The following is a 6,744-nucleotide window of genomic DNA, read 5'->3' on the forward strand; positions in this document are numbered from 1 at the left end:
TACTTTAACTCAAGTATGACGACAGGGTACTTTTTCCCACCACTGCATATACATTGTATTTATACTCTTTAATACAAGCAGCAAAAAAAATTACCTAATATGGTCAAGGCAGTGATGATAGAAGACTTCCTGTGATGATGTAATGTCATCTCTGACCATCCCATTGAAACAATTTCTGTCAGCAGAAAACTGCAGATGGTCCCTACTGTACTGTATGCCTGCTATGGTAATCGGGTTCACAGTCACCTCTGCCCACAATAGACTGTCCTAATATGGTCAAGGCAGTGATGATTAGAAGACTTCCTACGGTGATGTAATGTCATCTCTGACCATCCCAGTGAAACTATTTCTGTCTTTGACATGAATACCAAAGTCTGTGGCCAAGCAGAAAACAACAGATGCTCTCTTCATAGGGAGGCAATACAGGGATTTGTCAAATGGATCCTCCTTCTGTTGCTGTTTTGTGCAGTAGTGCTTCCCAAGCTACTTTTGACCAGAGAATGGCACCCTATATAGTACAACTACTTTTTGACCAGAACCCCTATGGAAGCCTATGGGCCCGGGTCAAAATAAGTGCACTATATAGAGAATAGGGTTGCCATTTGGGACTGCACCATTGGTCTAATGGCTGAAGGCAGAGTGTAGGGCACACAGCCAGCTCTCTCTATTTGGCTTGATGTTGAGATGGCAAGCAAACCTGATTACCAGGCAAAACCTAAACTGGTCACTACTGTACTGTATGCCTGCTATAGTGATTACAGTAGCCTGGGTACCAGGTAAGACTATAAGCAACAAAGAATGACAAAATAATTGCTTGTTGAAAATAAAAAGTGACCAACTCTGATTGTATCCATGTACTGTTACTCTGATTGTACCCATGTACTGTAACTCTGATTGTACCCATGTACTGTTACTCTGATTGTATCCATGTACTGTAACTCTGATTGTATCCATGTACTGTTACTCTGATTGTACCCATGTACTGTAACTCTGATTGTACCCATGTACTGTACCTCTGATTGTACCCATGTACTGTAACTCTGATTGTATCCATGTACTGTTACTCTGATTGTACCCATGTACTGGAACTAGTACAAAAAAGCTTTGACGTTTCCTTTACATCATGTTTTCTTGGTTTTAAAACTGTATTTTTACGTCCAGTTCATTTTGCCTTGCTAACATCAATAGCAAGAAGCAGTAGCTAGCTACCAGCCAGCTCCAGTGTGCAGTTTTCGCCCCCTACGTTACTGAAAAATGTTGTTTGACTTTTTGTTGAAAACCCCCTTTCATTCTCTGGGGGGCCCACATCAGATTCAAGCTTCTGGGGAAAAAGCCGCATCGATCATGACTAAGACCTGCTTATTCAAACTGCGCAACACAACGAAAAAGTACAAAGAAACAGGGATTGTCTCAAGCGGTTTATAAACACCACTGAGTTTTTTTGGGGGGGACCTGAAATAATTGTCTTTTAAAGGACACGACGAGAGGGAAAGTTCCTCTAACAAGGGCAACAACAAGGAGCTTGCAGCGGTAATAGCACGTTACGGCGCTTTACTTCGTGAACACATGGAACTACGTTCTGCTGTCTTTTTTTCTGGGATGTCGAAATCAATTCAATAGTTTCCATCGCATCATCCATTCAATTACTTTAATTAAATTAAATGTATAAAAAATTCACGCGCGCTCAAGTAGGCTTTCCACTTTTTTATTTAGAAAAGATGATAACACATAATCACTACCGGACAAAACACAAGCAACAAAAAAAAACGAATTACATAAATGTTGTAGCTGCCTAGGTCACACCTAAACTTTAAATATCTGACATTCTGTATAGAATGAAACACGAGACAATGTTTCAGTCTGATCAACTGTAGGCTACAAATAAGAGCAGCTGTATACAGACGATGTGCGCTGTCCATTTGGTCTTGAGTAACTTATTGGTAAACGTTATGTATTTGATCTCAGGTAGAGGTCGACCCATCTGTGTGTCAGGAGAGAATATGAATGTGATCAAATTTTGGTTTATATTCTTAATTGGGCTGGCTAGGCTGCCTATACGTTTTCAATTCAAAAATATGAACTGGAATGTATCAGTCCACATAATAGTGATGACAGATGTGAGTTAATTAAGCAATAGGGCCCGAGGGGGTGTGGTATACATTTACATTTACATTTAAGTAATTTAGCAGACGCTCTTATCCAGAGCGACTTACAAATTGGTGCATTCACCTTATGACATCCAGTGGAACAACCACTTTACAATAGTGCATCTAAATCTTTTAAGGGGGGGGGGGGGGGTCAGAAGGATTACTTTATCCTATCCTAGGTATTCCTTGAAGAGGTGGGGTTTCAGGTGTCTCCGGAAGGTGGTGATTGACTCCGCTGTCCTGGCGTCGTGAGGGAGTTTGTTCCACCATTGGGGTGCCAGAGCAGCGAACAGTTTTGACTGGGCTGAGCGGGAACTGTACTTCCTCAGTGGTAGGGAGGCGAGCAGGCCAGAGGTGGATGAACGCAGTGCCCTTGTTTGGGTGTAGGGCCTGATCAGAGCCTGAAGGTACTGAGGTGCCGTTCCCCTCACAGCTCCGTAGGCAAGCACCATGGTCTTGTAGCGGATGCGAGCTTCAACTGGAAGCCAGTGGAGAGAGCGGAGGAGCGGGGTGACGTGAGAGAACTTGGGAAGGTTGAACACCAGACGGGCTGCGGCGTTCTGGATGAGTTGTAGGGGTTTAATGGCACAGGCAGGGAGCCCAGCCAACAGCGAGTTGCAGTAATCCAGACGGGAGATGACAAGTGCCTGGATTAGGACCTGCGCCGCTTCCTGTGTGAGGCAGGGTCGTACTCTGCGGATGTTGTAGAGCATGAACCTACAGGATATGTATATTGGTATATGGCCAATATACAACGGCTAATGGTTGTTCTTAAGCACGACGCAATGCAGAGTGCCTGGGTACAGCCCTTAGCCCGTGATACATTGGCCATATACCACAAACCCCCGAGGTGCCTTATTGCTATTATAAACTGGTTAACAACTTAATTAGAGCATTAAAAAGATGTGTTTTGTCATACCCGTGGTATAAGGTCTGATATACTACGGCTGTCATCCAATCAGCATTCAGGCCTTGAACCACCCAGTTTATAATGTTGTATAAGTCCAACAGTTGCATAGGCCTGCATGATGCAAACATGCATAACGCTCAGCCCTGTGAGTTATATTGTCTATCAGTTGTTGTCTCTGTGTCTGGGTAGAAGAAATCCCCCTCCTAATCTAGTCTAAATATAATTCATATGAACAAATATAAGGTATTGTAGCTGCAGTTTGACAGCTACAAACTCCCCAGGAGTTTTTCCCCCCAGTTTTTTTAAACCATCTGACCTGATTTAGGTAAAAGTGGTCCCATCATGGCCCTTTAAAACCTTCTTACAACTGATTCATCACTGTCATACCTCATCCTGTGGCGTTCTGCATTAGCATCGAATAGCCCCCCGTGATATGCAACTTTTCAGGGAAGTTAGGAACCAATATACACAGGCAGTTAGGAAAGCTAAGGCTAGCTTTTTCAAACAGAAATGTGCATCCTGTAGTACAAACTCCCAAAAGTTCTGGGACAATGTAAAGTTCATGGAGAATAAGAGCACCTCCTCCCAGCTGCCCACTGCATTGAGGATAGGAAACTCTGTCACCACCAATAAATCCACTATAATTGAGAATTTCAATAAGCATTTTTCTACGGCTAGCCACGCTTTCCACCTGGCTTACCCTACCCCGGTCAACAGCCCTGTACCCCCCACAGCAACTCGCCCAAGCCTCCCCGCTTCTCCTTCACCCAAATCCAGATAGCTGATGTTCTGAAAGAGCGGCAACATCAGCCGGGCTAGACAATCTGGACCCTCTCTTTCTAAAATTACCTGCCGAAATTGTTGCAACCCCTATTACTAGCCTGTTCAACCTCTCTTTCGTATCGTCTGAGATCCCCATACATTGGAAAGCAGCCGCGGTCATCCCCCTCTTCAAAGGGGGAGACACTCTAGACCCAAACTGCTACAGACCTATATCTATCCTACCCTGCCTTTCTAAGGTCTTCGAAAGGGGGAGACACTCTAGACCCAAACTGTTACAGACCTATATCTATCCTACCCTGCCTTTCTAAGGTCTTCGAAAGCCAAGTTAAAACAGATTACCGACCATTTCGAATCCCACCGTACCTTCTCCGCTATGCAATCTGATTTCAGAGCTGGTCATGGGTGCACCTCAGCCACGCTCAAGGTCCTGAACGATATCATAACCGCCATCGATAAGAGACAATACTGTGCAACCGTATTCATCGACCTGGCCAAGGCTTTCGACTCTGTCAATCACCACATTCTTATCGGCAGACTCGATAGCCTTGGTTTCTCAAATGATTCCATCGCCTGGTTCACCAACTACTTCTCTGATAGAGTTCAGTGTGTCAAATTGGAGGGCCTGTTGTCCGGACCTCTGGCAGTCTCTATGGGGGTGCCACAGGGTTCAATTCTCGGGCCGACTCTTTTCTCTGTATATATCAATGATGTCGCTCTTGCTGCGGGTGATTCTCTGATCCACCTCTACGCGGACGACACCATTCTGTATACTTCTGGCCCTTCTTTGGACACTGTGTTAACTAACCTCCAGACAAGCTTCAATGCCATACAACTCTCATTCCGTGGCCTCCAACTGCTCTTAAATGCAAGTAAAACTAAATGCATGCTCTTCAACCGATTGCCCGCACCTGCTCGCCCGTCCAGCATCACTACTCTGGACGGTTCTGACTTAGAATATGTGGACATCTACAAATACCTAGGTGTCTGGTTAGACTGTAAACTCTCCTTCCAGACTCACATTAAACATCTCTAATCCAAAATGAAATCTAGAATCGGCTTCCTATTTCACAACAAAGCATCCGTCACTCATGCTGCCAAACATACCCTCGTAAAACTGACCATCCTACCGATCCTCGACTTCGGCGATGTCATTTACAAAATAGCCTCCAACACTCTACTCAACAAATTGGATGCAGTCTATCACAGTGCCATCCGTTTTGTCACCAAAGCCCCATATACTACCCACCACTGCGACCTGTACGCTCTCGTTGACTGGCCCTCGCTTCATACTCGTCGCCAAACCCACTGGCTCCAGGTCATCTACAAGTCTTTGCTAGGTAAAGCCCCGCCTTATCTCAGCTCACTGGTCACCATAGCAGCACCAGACCCGTAGCACGCGCTCCAGCAGGTATATCTCACTGGTCACCCCCAAAGCCGATTCCTCCTTCGGCCACCTTTCAGTCCAGTTCTCTGCTGCCAATGACTGGAGCGAACTGCAAAAATCACTGAAGCTGGAGACTCATATCTCCCTCACTAACTTTAAGCACCAGCTGTCAGAGCAGCTCACAGATCACTGCACCTGTACATAGCCCATCTGTAAATAGCCGATTCAACTACCTCATCCCCATAGTATATTTATTTATTTATCTTGCTCCTTTGCACCCCAGTATCTCTACTTGCACATTCATCTTCTGCACATCTACCGTTCCAGTGTCTAATTGCTATATTGTAATTACTTCGCCACCATGGCCTATTTATTGCCTTACCTCCTCATGCCATTTGCATTTTCTATTGTGTTATTGACTGTACTCTTGTTTATTCCATGTGTAACTCTGTGTTGTTGTTTGTGTTGCACTGCTTTGCTTTATCTTGGCCAGGTCGCAGTTGTAAATGAGAACTTGTTCTCAACTGGCCTACCTGGTTAAATAAAGGTGAAATAAATAAAATAATAATAAAGGCCCTACTCTCCCGATTGCTCAGTTTGGCTGGGTGACTCTAGGAGGAGTCTTGGTGGCTCCATCGTGTTCTTGGGGACCTTCACTACTGCAGACATTCTTTGGTGCCGCCAGTCTGCTTGCAGTTGTCAGTTATCGTCAGGTATGTGGATGATCAGGACTTTATTCAGGAACATTTCTTGGGCCTACTTTGATCTGTCAAGTGGTTCGAGATGCGCAGTCAAGTGTTTGACTTCATGGAGAAACTCGTTGTTCAAACCTACGACAGCGCAGCTGAAATGGAATGTATCTGCCATGTTGTATTTACAGCTAAGTCCCCTCCTGTTCCCTGATTTAAGAGTTGATGACCACTCCACTACCATCGTCAACTCTGTCCTGACATGAACTGAAGCCAGGTCTCATGTGCCCGCTCATCCACTGAATGTTTCCTCTCCAAGCACTGTGAGTACACTTATCAATTGACTGTATGTAGAGTCAATCACATACACAACCACATTATTACACATCCATGAAATTACTCGTTGCTTGGACTAACTCATTCTTAGCTCTGTTGTCTATCTATGTGTTATTGTTTTTTGTCTTCACAGACAAGTCCTGTTCTGCACTGAAGTCAAGCCTCTGACACCTCAAACTCATACCTCATACCCTCATTCAATCACGGCTGTGATCCCTTCCCAACGTTGTGTAAGTAGCTCTCTCATTCCCATTCCCCATAATATTGTACTATAAATAAAATAATTACTCTGACGATTTTTTGAAACACACTTTGACGTCGCCATGCGTTCCGATGCCGATCTCATGGGTCCCCCATCCTCCTTTTCTGGTCACCAGCCTCTATTGGTACAGTGACCAGACGGAAGCCACTTCTCAGTAAAAGGCACATGACAGCCCACTTGGAGTTTGCCTAAAGGCACCTAAAGGACTCTCAGACCATGAGATACAAGATTCT

Source organism: Salvelinus alpinus, chromosome 34, assembly GCF_045679555.1.
Source record: "Salvelinus alpinus chromosome 34, SLU_Salpinus.1, whole genome shotgun sequence".
In the NCBI taxonomy this organism is placed as follows: Eukaryota; Metazoa; Chordata; class Actinopteri; order Salmoniformes; family Salmonidae; genus Salvelinus; species Salvelinus alpinus.